Here is a 13,051-nt window from a genome sequence, read left to right on the forward strand (position 1 = left end):
GCGCAAGGAAAACCCGGAGCGCGGGGCGGAGCCAGCTGCTCCGGGGGGCGGCGCCGGGACCTGGGACTCCCGGGCTTGCTTCCCGGCCTCGGGAGCGGCGGGTGGGCGTTAGAGCCGGCTCGGGCCCGGGAGGAGCTTCCCGCCCCCAGCAGCTAGGCTGGGGCAGCCTCCAGGGGCAGGTCTGCCCTAGTAGGTATGTAAGCAGGGCAGTGGCCAGTGCTGCGGGAGCTTCACTGAAAGCAGCCCTGCCTGGCGCTGAGCTCTGTTCTTCTCAGTAAAGCTCACACGGATTCAGCACTGCTAGAGGATCTGCGCTCAATGGAAAAGGTTCCCGTTCTCACCTCGGGATCAGCTGTGCTATGCTGGGCTTCATCAGCTGTGAGATCATGTTGTCTCGCTGCTGGACTTGTTGGGGCTATGGGTGGAGCAGTAAGCGGCCTGCATGCTTTCTGGGTGGGCTGGACCCAGCAGCCAGCCAAGACCTCCCCTCTGCAGTGCCACAAAGGGCAGTTCCCTCTACTCTTCTTGGCCATCGCCATGTAGACATAAAGTGAGCCCAGCAGGTGACGTGGACGGCAGTCCCACAACACGCGAGCGATGTGCAGCTCTGCCTTTCCTTTGTCATGTACAATGGCTCAGCTCCACCAACATGGCCTCGTGTGCTTGGATGAGATCAACTTGTGAATGAAGAGCACCTGGCTAAAGGTAAACCCAAGGCAAATCAGAGTGATGTTAGTGAGCATAGGAAAACACTTTGCAAGGTTTGCACAGGTGCTGCCGTGTGCTCTGGTTTAAGGATAGAAATCTGCAGCCGGTTGGTTCGGTTTGTTATTTAGGAGATTCTTGGATTCTTTGCCGACGCTGAACTCTCACTTGGCAGCCAGCCTCTGTGAGTAAGGATCTGTAACCTCCCCAGTGATCTGGCCTCCGTCCTTCGCACCTTGTCACTGCCCGTCTGAGCTACAGCGGTGTAATGTACCTAAGCATCAAGCCATCATCTCTGACTCCAAGGAGTAAGAACGCTTCAGTGCACATCCTCAGCAATACTGGCTGCTGTAAACACATACGGTCAGATTCCTTTCCCTATACCAGTATCCCATGGAATAGCAAATCAAGTTCAAGGTCTCAAAGTTGCACAGACCCAGCATGTCTGTCAGTGCCTAGAGTTCAGGGACAAAGACACGGTGGTTGGTGGCTCCACTACTGCAAGAGTGAATTTTGTGCAGGAGACAGCTTTCTCAGGGGCATGTCCAACATTAGGGAGTGGATGAACAGCCACAAAACCTCCCTCTCTCTTATTCTAGGTGCGCAGGGCAGACCTACCTTCTGCAATAAATCACTGAGCAGCCGGTATGCTTTTTAAAAACCCTCAAAACAAAACCTGACTCAAACAAAGCACTCGATGGCAAACAGCTTCCCCACCTCCCCAGGGAGAGGATGAGAAAATGAGGATGAACTGCACGTGACAGGCAGTGCTGGAAGGTATTGTGATAATGAGGTTAGGTGTCAGAGTTTATGCAGAATAGATTAGATGCCTGGGTTCTTTGCCTAGCCCAGAAAAAGATGCAAAATCCAGGTCACACATTTATTTCTACCAAATCTGAAATGGCACCAAACACTCAACCACCCCACTGCAAAACTTCTATTAATGTACTGGTGTCATCTGTGGACATTTTGGGAAAGACCCCCGTGAAGAAGCAGAACTAAACAAAGCCACCATAGAAAAAATAAGAGGTTATATGCATTTATTCCTCTGGGACAGTACAGAATAAATATCTATTACACATCTTTTCAGGTCCAGACATGTGAGGATATAATGTATGAACAGCATGTCCCTTGTTCCAGATTCAGTGCCCTCACCTTCCTCTACGTATCCCTTAATAAGTCTTCTGTATCGGTTTTTAGCTTTGTCATTTGGAGTAGAAGAGCTAATGAAATGACTTAGCGAATCCAGAGAATTCCCTTAGCTGCAGCTTTGTCTGCTTTAAAAGTCTTGGAAGGCAATGATGAAGGGATTTTAAAGAGATCACTTACGAGCCTATTGAAAAACACAAGGGATTGTGCAGCTCTGACAGCCTCGCAACAGCTATGTGGTCAAATTTATCCCTAGTGTAACTGCACTGGCTGTACAATCCCTCAGACCACAGAGCTGAACATGGCCCATTTTGGTGTGGAGAGAATCCTTCAGGCAGCAAGTGTGTAGGGCTAAAAAGCAAATGGTTCAGTAAAAGCAGAGACATTCAGGCACCTCTCTTGTGCACAGGAGCCTAAGAACTGCCCCAGCCTGGGTTAGACCTCATGCCTGTCTAGCTCTGACTGTTTCCTATCCCCAACCAGGGCCAGTACCAGCTGTCTCCAAAGAACATGCCAGCCACTACACAGGAGTTGTGGGACAGTCTGCCTTCTGGGAAGATCTTGCCAACAGTCCTTGTGTTGAAAGGTGAGCTGGAACCTTGAACCCTGAGAAGTTAGCTCCCTTTCAGTACCATTTGTTCCCTGAACTATTTTCCTCTGTCCTGGTGGATGTTGTACTGACAGTTTTCATAGATTTCATAGATTTTCATAGATATTAGGGCTGGAAGGGACCTTGGGAGATCATCGAGTCCAGCCCCCTGCCCAAAGGGCAGGAAGTCAGCTGGGGTCATAGGATCCCAGCAAAATAAGCATCCAATTTACTCCTGAAGGTGTTCAATGTAGGTGCTTGAACCACATCCGCTGGCAGACTGTTCCAGACCTTGGGGGCTTGGACAGTAAAGAAATTCTTCCTTATGTCCAGCCTGAAACGGTCTTGCAGGAGTTTGTGACCGTTTGACCTCATCATCCCTTGGGGTGCTCTGGTGAACAAACGTTCCCCCAGATCCTGGTGGTCACCCCCGATCAACTTATAGGTGGCCATCAGATAACCCCTGAGCCTGCGCTTTTCCAGGCTAAAGAGTCCCATGGCTCTCAGCCTATTATCGTAAGATCTGTTTTCCTGACCTCTGATCATGCGTGTGGCTCTCCTCTGGACTCTCTCAAGCTTCTCCACATCCTTTTTGAATTGTGGAGCCCAAAACTGGACGCAGTACTCCAGCTGTGGCCTCACCAAGGCGGAGTACAAGGGGAGAATGACATCCCGGGATTTGCTTGAGAAGCATCTATGGATGCAAGCCAGCATTTTGGTCGCTTTACTAGCCGCAGCATTGCATTGCAGACTCATGTTCATCTTGTGGTCAATGATGACCCCCAAGTCTCTTTCTTCTGTAGTGCTATCCAACGTAGCACTGCCGAGCCTATAAAGATGCTGCAGGTTTTTCCTCCCAAGGTGGAGAACCTTGCATTTTTGGGTGTTAAACACCATCAGGTTCTCATCTGCCCATTTGCTGAGCTTGTCCAGGTCAGCCTGGATCACCCACCTATCTTCTGGTGCGGATGCTTTGCCCCAAAGTTTGGTGTCATCGGCGAACTTGGCCAGTCCACTCCTGACTCCAATGTCCACATCATTAATGAAGATGTTGAACAGGATGGGTCCAAGGACACAGCCTTGAGGGACCCCACTGGTCACAGGGCACCATGATGAGTGACTGCCATCAATCACAACCCTCTGGGTCCGACCACGGAGCCAGTTTCCCAGCCAGCGGATCGTGGTGGAGCCAAGGCCACAACTGGCCAGTTTGGCCAAGAGGTGATCATGGGATACCAGATCAAAAGCTTTTTTGAAGTCAAGATATATGATATCAATCTCTTCTCCCTTGTCCAGGTGATAGGTCACCTGGTCATAGAAGGAAATGAGATTGGTCAAACAAGACCTACCCACAACAAACCCGTGCTGGCTGTCCCTTAGGATGTTAGCCTGGGCCAGTCCATCAAGGATGGCCTCCTTAATAAACTTTTCTAAGATCTTCCCCAGGATAGAAGTCAGGCTAATGGACCTGTAGTTAGCCGGATCCACTCTCCTCCCTTTCTTGAAGATCGGCACCACATTGGCCTTCTTCCAGTCTTCGGGCACTACACCAGAGCGCCAGGAGTTTTCAAAGATCCATGCCAGGGGCTGGGCTATGACGCTCGCCAGCTCCTTGAGTACCCTGGGGTGCAGATTGTCAGGGCCAGCTGACTTGAAGGTATCCAGCTTCTCAAGATGTTCCTTCATGAGGTCAGCATTTATGGAGGGTAGGGGATCCCCATCACCTGAATCTCCCTGTCCCATAGCAGGCATGGGCGTCCCATGGGACTGATGAAAGACTGACGCAAAGTACCTATTTAATAGGTTGGCTTTTTCCTGGGCATCAGTTGTCAGTTGCCCCATCTGGTTTAGCAGGGGTCCAACGTTGCCCTTGCTTTTCCTCCGGCTCCCCACATATCTGAAAAAGGACTTTTTGTTGTCCTTGATGCTTGAAGCTAGTTGGAATTCAGTTGCAGCCTTGGCTTTCCTGGTTTGCTCCCTGCAGGACCGGACCAGTGCAGAATAATCCTCCTTGGAGGTGAATCCCGTCCTCCATCCTTTGTAGGCTTTCCTTTTTAGCCGCAGGAGGTCCGCTAGGTCCCTGGAGAGCCAGGAGGGCTGCTGTGCCTTCTTGCTGCCTTTCCTCCATGTTGGAATAGATTTAGCTTGTTCACTGAGGATCGCTTCCTTGAGAAGCAACCACTCTTCTTGAACTCCCATCTCCCTGGGGTCATGGTCCCTAAGTGTCTGACCAACAAGCCTCTTGAGCTTGTCAAAGTTGGCTTTTCTGAAGTCAAGGACTTCTGTGTTGCTGACTGACTTGCCAGCTTTACGGCGGATGGTGAAGGTGATCAGCTCGTGGTCGCTGTCACCCAGCTTCCCATTGATCACTAGGTCGCCGATTAGGTCGTCCCCCATAGCCAGTACCAGGTCGAGCAGCGCTTTGCCTCTCGTTGGCCCATAGACTTCTTGAGTCAGGTAGAGGTCATCCACGCACGAGAGAAAGCTTTGCGACCGCTCAGATTTGGCTGAGTGATCTTCCCACGAGATGTCCGGGTAATTGAAGTCACCCATGACAACCAAGGTCCTGGAGCAAGCGGCCTCAGTCAGTTCCCGGGCGAACTCCTGGTCAAGCTCAGGACTTTGAGTGGGAGGTCTGTAGTAGACTCCCACTGTTGTGTCCCCTGTGCCGTATTCCCCACAAATTTTTACCCAGAGGGTCTCTCGCTGTCCATGCCGGTCACCAACATCAGCTTCCAGGGACATGTAGCTTTCCTTCACATAGAGAGCTATACCCCCGTCCCTTTTGTCAACACGATCCCTCCTGTACAGGGTATAGCCCTCTATACCCATGGTCCAGTCATGGGTGGAGTCCCACCAGGTCTATCAGGCTTGCGGGGGCCCCCCAAAATTTAGAAAATTAATATTTATCTGCCCCTGGCTGCCTGTCATGCAGCCCTTGATGGCACGTCAAAACTCAGTAAGCGGCCCTCGGCCTAAAATAATTGCCCGCCCCATCCTAAAGTGACCTCAACTCCCAGCATAAACCGTTTTTTCTGAATGACACATGCCCAGCAGCCTTTGCATTGTTGCCTGTATTTCTAAATATTGACAGTCACCTTGAATCCTAGATCCTGCAGGGATGAGAGACAGAGGCGTGGATGCCTCAGAAGAGCCAGGCAGAGGATGTAGAAGTTTATGCCTCTGGTTAGTGTGTAGCATACTTGGTTAATTTGAGCAGAGCAGCTAAGGTACTGGCCTCTTCCTTCCCCTTAGCTCGAGGGTGAGGCTCAGCAACGTGAGAGAGTGAGGTTAGCTTGCTTGACATGCTGTGCCTGTAGAGTAAAGGTCTGGGGCTTTGGCAAGAAGCCAGAAGGGCTGGGTGGGTTGAGTATTTTACAGACTGCAGTCTGCTGTGGTGTTCTGTTCCTCAGGGCAGGCTGGACTTCTTTCCCCATTTCTGTTATTACATTTGAAGTGGAAAGGTATGGTTGCTTTGAGAAGGGTTGAGCAGTTCAGTGCTATCCCCAGCCAGTGCCTGTAGAAGACAATCATTCACTCACCCAGCAGACCTTATGCTACAAAGTGATGCTTTCCCTAACAATTCTAAAGCTGATGTAAGTGGAGGAAGGAAACAGAAAAAAGAGAGAGATTTGTTTGTAAACGTTCTGCTGTAGCATGTGGAGCCTAATGAATTTCAGGGGTAATTAAAAAATACTTTGCCCAGGCTGCAGACTGTGGCATCTGTGCTGGTGTAACAGCTTTGCAAATCTGGCCACAGCTCAGCACTGTGATGCAAAAAATAAAATTAAATAAAATCCCTGATCTGGATTTCTCACCACCTTGACTTGCAGCTTTTCCAGAGGCATGTTTAAATAGTTGTCTGACCCCAGCCTTTTCTTACTGAATGACGGCTGCCAGTTATTGTGAAAAAATGAGATAGCTTCTGAAATGGTGTCTAATAGACAGCACTCTGCTTGGAAGCCGGAGACTGTAGCATGTTTCAGAACTGAGGCAAGTGCTAGCTCGTGATCACAAGGGAGGTTTACAGTACTTGCCCAATACACAAGAGCAGAGGAAGTCAGTCACCGTGGATCACTGAATCAATGGATTCAGCTTCTTTCTGCTAAAGGAGTGCCTGCAAACAGACAGTTTTTCCCTTTGATGTATTCGTTGTTTAGATTTTGGGTGCTGTTTTCCCCTGCTGTGCTGTGCTGTGTCCCATGCCATTGCACTTATTTCTGTTACCCTTGAAGCCATTGACATACTGTAAATGTGGGTGCAAAGGGCACAGTCAGTGCGCCAACCTGGTTCATGTAATTGTCTCTGTGCCAAGGCGATAAAGCTCTTTGGAAAATCTGACTCAGGTGTGCAAGCATTAGTGCAAATAAAACTCAGTCTCTTGAGCATCCCCAAAAATCAAAGGCCAAAGTGAATCCCCTTGATAATCCAGGGGTATACTTGGAAGCACTCTAGAATTCCATGAGCAGGCAAAGCTGCACTTTCTTCCTGCCCTGGCCAGAAGGCTAGGAGCACTGTGCTGCAGGACTGGCATTATGGTGCCCTAGTAGGTACTACAGGAGCTGCAGTTTTATAAGAAAAGGTTGACCACTTACGGCCAATGAAGATCTCTTGGCACTTTCCCTTCTGATCAGGAAGCATGCTCTGCAGGCATGGCTGCATTGCCCACTGGGGTGATTCCATTCTGCCTGAGTTGTTAAAGTTTTTGATGCAACCAATTTGTTCATTGCTTCCTGCCCTAAACTGTCACTGTGGATTTAGGCAGAGACCACTTGCCTGGGATGAAGACCTCTGATGATACAAGCAAGATGAAAGAGGGAGGAATACAGAAAAAAGGAGGGGGTGAGTCCCAGTAGAAGGAGAAAATTCAAGGAGGGGAATTTTGAAAGGGTTGGGGTGGAACTTGAGGAAATGCAGAAGGGAAAGAATTCAACCATCTTCTCAGACCCAAGGTCTGGCAGTCACCTTTGCCAGCAAGGCTGAGGGGCTACAATCTACTCACTAGGTCTCAGAGGGAAGTTGTGTCCTCTTTGGTCAAAGGGTAAATATGCTGGTCATGTTGCTCACAATGATTTTATAGCATCTGATCACGTGCAGCTTTCATGGAAAATGAGGTAGTACAAGAGAGTGCCTCTTCAAATGGAGAAGCAGCTTTTCACCCAACCAGTCACACCTCCTGGGTTCTTGGAGTCTTTCCTGCCTATAGAGAGAAAACAGGAATGTGTCATGGAATGCCCCCCTTTTGCAATGGTATCCAGGTTGTAGCCATAGTGGTCTGGAGGAAAAGGCAACCAGGACTCCTAGCAGAGATGATATCTTTTATAAGACCAACAAGATTTTTGCAAAAAAAAATCTTTAATTGCAAGCTTTCAGGCAGAAACACCCTTCATCAGGATAGAAATGGAAGTTCATATTTCATAGGATTTCACAGAGGGGTCAATAAATGGAAAACTCCTCTGGGCAGTCAGTTCATAGCTGGAGGTGACAGGATCCATACCAGCTATGAACTGACTGCCCAGAGGAGTTTTCCATCTATTGACTCCTCTGTGAAATCCTATGAAATATGAACTTTCATTTGTACTCAGGAAAACTTTTACAATCTTATCTCTAACGCCTGATGAAGGGTGTTTGTGCCCAAAAGCTTGCAATTAAAGAATTTTTTTGCAAAAATCTTGTTGGTTAATACAAGATATCATCTCTACTATGAATCCTGATCCCCTTTTGCAATGCGATTCTCTCACTGCATATGCTCTGTGTAGTGTTGGATGGGTCCTGGGTGGGCAACTGGCATGTGTTTCAAGAGCCTTTTCTCTGTGACACTAGGCCCAGATTCCAGTGTGTGGGAAGTTTGGTCAGAGGGAGCTTTGAATGAACACGCCACAGAGGTGCAAGAGCTAAGACCCTTAACCTGCCAGGGGCTCTGTGTCCAACATTACCATTGACTAGGTGGAGTCACTCAGGAGTCGCGCAAGATTAGTCTTGCAGGATTGGTCCATAAAGCCACCCAAGCTATAGTGGGATGGGCGGGGAATGGGTTCTTAAGGGCCAAGTTACACTTTACACTTAGATCATACTGAGACTACTTAAAACATGAGCATCTGCATGTTAAAGCTCATTAACTTGTGATGAGTGTCTCAAAGTTACACCACTTAAGGCAAAAGTTGACATGAGCCATGCTACCTAACTCACGTTAGGGTAACTTCAGTCTGTTCCAGAGGTAAAATGAACAATTTGCAGTCTTCCAGTATCCCAGGATGTACCACTCCCAGCCCCACCTCCCCCACATACCCAGAGCAGGGATAAAGCCCAGATGTCCTGGCTCCTGGCCACACATCTGATCACCAGTCCTCTAGTGGCAAGGCAGAGCTGTGCAGGCAAGAAACCGTATTATTCCTTAACGTGCAACTGTTTACAACATATTCTAACTTTAACGCTGCTTAACATTCCACTGGTGTAGTAGAGTCTAAATGTAACATGTAACTTCACCCTAAGGAAGTGGAAGACAAAGACAGGAAGTCAGCTAGGACTGCAGAGGTTCAGAACAGGATACAGCTCCAATGGCTCTGCTGTGTGGCATGTTTAAGGGACATTTATCTGCCTGCACTGAGAACCAGAGAGGAGGGTGGCTCAAGGTTAGTAGTAGTTATAGGCCACCAATCCATTCCTAGGGAGTTGCAATCGCCCTCCACAACGTTTGCAGCAGCTGTGCCTTTAGGAGCCGCTGTTCCAACCTGTGAAGTACAGGGGGAGCCCAGCTGCTTTGGGGATGTCACATGGAGGCACAGTTAAAGCAACCTTTCTCCTACTGTTCTTCCCAGGAGTGCTTAATCCATGGATTTCAAGATGTGCCCTCACATGATTCACACTGTTGTCGTGTTGAAATTCTTGTGTGTGTGACAGGATTGAGAGTCACATGGGCTGGAGTGGATCACACTGCAGAGGCATTTCTGTAAGATGCATACATTTAGGAGGTGATTCTCAAAGGTGCAGGGAGTGACAAATGAAGCCAGTGGGATTCAGGTGTCAGAGCCTTCAGTCCAGCAAGACAGAGCATGTGCAAGGTGACTAATTGGTGCTTGGAGAGGCTGCCTGAATTTCCTATCTGGCCCTTCTTACTTTACTGCTCCCAAATCAATCCCCCTATATTCAGTGAGTAATACCACCTCTCCCTATAGCTCACTTTTGAAGTTCTGGGACTGGTGTTTTCCCCCTGCAATTTTTTCCACCTTAACGTCTATGTTTATTGGGACAACTCTGGTCTTCGATCCCTCTACAGAATGTCAGTGTGGGGTGAGGAGCTCCCTGCCATCTGGGCTTGTAGCAAGCAGAGCCTGGGAGGTACTGGAGATGTATGTGCTGGCCTGAATGACCTCTCTTGGAATGCTCTGAGTTAGCAGGGGCTCCAGTTTCTCAGTGCAGGGGATTGGTTGGCTGCTTATCACTGGGGATGGGATGCTTTAGCTGGTGAGTAATAGGAAGCATTAGCCAGAAAAAACAGAAGTTTTCCTAGTGGAATCAGTTTTCTCTTCTCCACCCTGTTTTTCAGAAAATATTCAAAAAATGGCTATGCGCTTTGGCAGAGGACACAGCCAGGCTGCTGCGCCCCTCCAGGAACGTCCCTGGGTATGCATTTTCTTTGCGTTGACTGTGATTTACAAGTAGAGATAGCCACGGGGTATGTTGGGAACTGTAGTGAGTCTCTGACTCTCTGCCGTTTCCCAGACTATGGGGGTTTTAGCAGAACTGTTCCTGACCCTGTTCTCACTGTCTTTAATCACCTCCTCCTCCTTTCCTCAAGTCTCTGACTGTCTGGTCCCATGGCCAGAGTGAGGGGAGGATGTGCTGTGGTGCAGATGGAGCCACTGCCTGGCTCAGTTCAGCTCAGGTTATATTCACACTGAGCTTTAATAATCGCTCTGTATTGCCCTCACGGATCCGGGAACAACAAGCAGTCAAAAAGCCAGAGGATCAGGAAAAGCACAGCAGCCTCTGGTGCACCAAGCAGCAGGGCACCGGTCCTGTCAAAGCATCGGTGTGAGGAACCAGCACCACCTGGCTTCCAAAGGGGGCTTGCCAGTGAAGGAGAGAGGGAGCCTGGGGAATGCAAGCAGAGGCAGGTCTCATCCCCACCTATGGAGCAGGAGGTCTGAAGGTTTAATTATTACTGCCTCCCCTTCCTCCCTCCCCTCCCCCCTGCAGAGAATAAAATAGCTTTTCTGGGGCTGCAGGCCCAGAGGATCATTACTGCAGGGTGTTTGGTGTGGTGTCCTGGGCCCATTTCTGTGCTTCTCTCCCAGGCTGTGTGTGCCCTCACACCAGGGACAAGCACTCCCTCCTCACCAGTGCTTTGATTTAAAGGGGTTGGAGGGTAGTTTCCACAACCCATTCATTCACAGTATGAGTCTTGTATCTCACCCTTTTCCCTGTTTGCAGCCATTGTGCTCTCCTCCTTTGCTGCAGACTTGTTTCCTGGTGATGGGGGACATCAGTGGAGCCAGAAGGAGAAATTGGAGTGGTCTCATGGTGATATAGCGGAGGGAGGATGGGCATGCAAGGGTGGCAGGAGGCCTGTGGTCAGACCGAGGAAGAATGCCAGAGAAGGATCCAAGCTCTTTGGGGCTCCTTGTTAGGTCTGTTCTCCTTCACTGCCACTCAGCTTACCCCGAGGTGTGTATAGCACCCTAAACCTTTCAATTCTCAGATAGTGTGGTGACTACTGGGAATTGCAGCATCCTTCAGCTACTGCATTTTCCTGCGACACATGGAGTTACTGCTGGCTCAGACCCCCCTAGTGCTTCCCATATCATCAGGTTTCCTGCTGCCTTGTCTCTGCATTGCTGACACTGCGAGAGGTGCCACTGTTCCTGGCCAGGGGCTCTGGGCAAGGAAGCCTTGAGCAAGCAGGTTAAAAAGCTTACTTTGTGATTATAAGAAAAAAATCCAGGATGGGTCAGCGCTTGCTGCTGGGGCCACAGGCTCCCTCTGAGCAGGCATCTAAGAGAAATCCTGGTGATCTGAACTATCAGAACACCCACTACTTGCTGGCCAGGGGAGGCAGCTCTCCCCTTCTGTAATTAGGGAGCAGAGATTTGCTGGGTCATGGAGGGCTGACGCACAGGCCTGTGGTTTGCAGAAGGGTGGAGCTGCTCCTCCGAGTAGGAGAAGAGCTCTCCTGCCAAGAAAGACTCAATGAGGTATTAACAAGCTCCAGGTCTCTCATGTGCAGGATGCTGTGCTGCCTGGGGTTTTGGGGCTCCAGGCCTGGGTCTGCTGGGCCAGGCTGTGAGGAGGTACCTGTGTTAGTTGAGACAGACAGCATGTCCAGGAGCTGTTTAGTGGGTGAGGGTTTGCAAGGCTGAGATGGAGGGAATGTAATGGTAGGACCTTTGTGTGCAGTCCGTGGGAAGATGTCCTGAAAGATCTGTCCAAATATTCCTACCACCAAGAAAAAAATTAATCTTTTCATAGTAAGGAAACGTGTGTAACTGTCTCTTCTTTGGGTCATTTCCTGGGGCCTTTGGAGTGTGCTGCTATTCTCTATATGGACTATCCTCTGATGGAGTACACCAAATCCTCTCACTCTCTACTCACCACTAATGGGAGACACAGCACAGGCAAATGCCAGGGCCGTCTGCATTGATATAAATGTTACTGCAAGACAGGGGAAGTCCAGGCACATTGTCTGTGGGGTGGTTTCATGACTGCAAATTTTTGGCTTCCCTGATCAAAAGCTAGCACTGCCCTGGTTGATTTGTCTAAATTCATAGGGAACTAAGGGGAGAAACTCCCTGTCTACTCTCAAGTGTTACTAAAGTGTGTTGAGCAGTGCAGCTAATTGGATGCAGGGAATATCTACACGTGCCATTAGCGCACAGCAATAAACTGCAGAGCTTATCGCTCTACAGTTTATTGCTCCCAGGAAGCTACCAGGCGCGTGGTTAACACTTGCACCCAGACCATTGCACATTGAGCCAGGTTGCAGCAGCCCCTGCTGGCAGGGGTCTGGGAAGGTCAGTTTGCCGGCTCTGGGCCGCTCTGACTGGGCTCAATGTGCTGCAGAGAGGCTGCCTGGGGCACAAGGGTGATTCAGTACAGGGCAGCTGGCAGGAAGCCCCCACACTGAAGCACCTTTGTGTCCCAGCCAGCCAGCTCTGTGTCTACACGTTCACTACTGTGCACGAAAAAAGTCTGCAGCTGGGTAGTAGTTGTATTTACAAATACTACTCTGCTGCAGAGTTTACTACTTTCCTGTGCCCTAATAGGGGTGCACATATAGACACCAAGATGTTTACTGCACAGTTAATTAGTCAGCTGCACGGTAAATGTCTCATGTAGCTGTGCCTACAGTCAGCAAGATCTTTGTGCTGTATTACACATGATAGGAATGCCATGCGTATTGAATTCTATGTGTACACATTACAGCAAATCACAAGTGTTTTTGACACGTACAGCAGCACAAGGAGTGAAGCTGACATAACCCGTCAGAAATACCTGCTGCTGAGAGCCATAGTTATCTCCACAGTTGTTTTGATCATACAGACAATAGAGGCAATTGTCTGATGCTAACTGATGTTCAGTAAATGCCAGTTCATTCTTTATAGTGACTAG

The 13,051-nt window shown here is 49.3% G+C and overlaps 1 long non-coding RNA gene across 1 annotated transcript; it reads left to right on the forward strand.

Annotated features, from left to right (window-relative positions):
• Window positions 1-21: 21 nt before the first annotated feature.
• LOC149866737 (uncharacterized) lies at window positions 22-9,384 on the forward strand. Its single transcript, XR_016441941.1, has 4 exons — window positions 22-1,482; window positions 2,338-2,440; window positions 7,205-7,285; window positions 9,262-9,384. It is a non-coding gene; the product is annotated as an uncharacterized LOC149866737 (long non-coding RNA).
• Window positions 9,385-13,051: the final 3,667 nt, after the last annotated feature.

The sequence above is a fragment of the Crocodylus siamensis genome, chromosome 4 (genome assembly GCF_052110815.1).
Source record: "Crocodylus siamensis isolate JL-2025a chromosome 4, ASM5211081v1, whole genome shotgun sequence".
Classification (NCBI taxonomy): domain Eukaryota; kingdom Metazoa; phylum Chordata; order Crocodylia; family Crocodylidae; genus Crocodylus; species Crocodylus siamensis.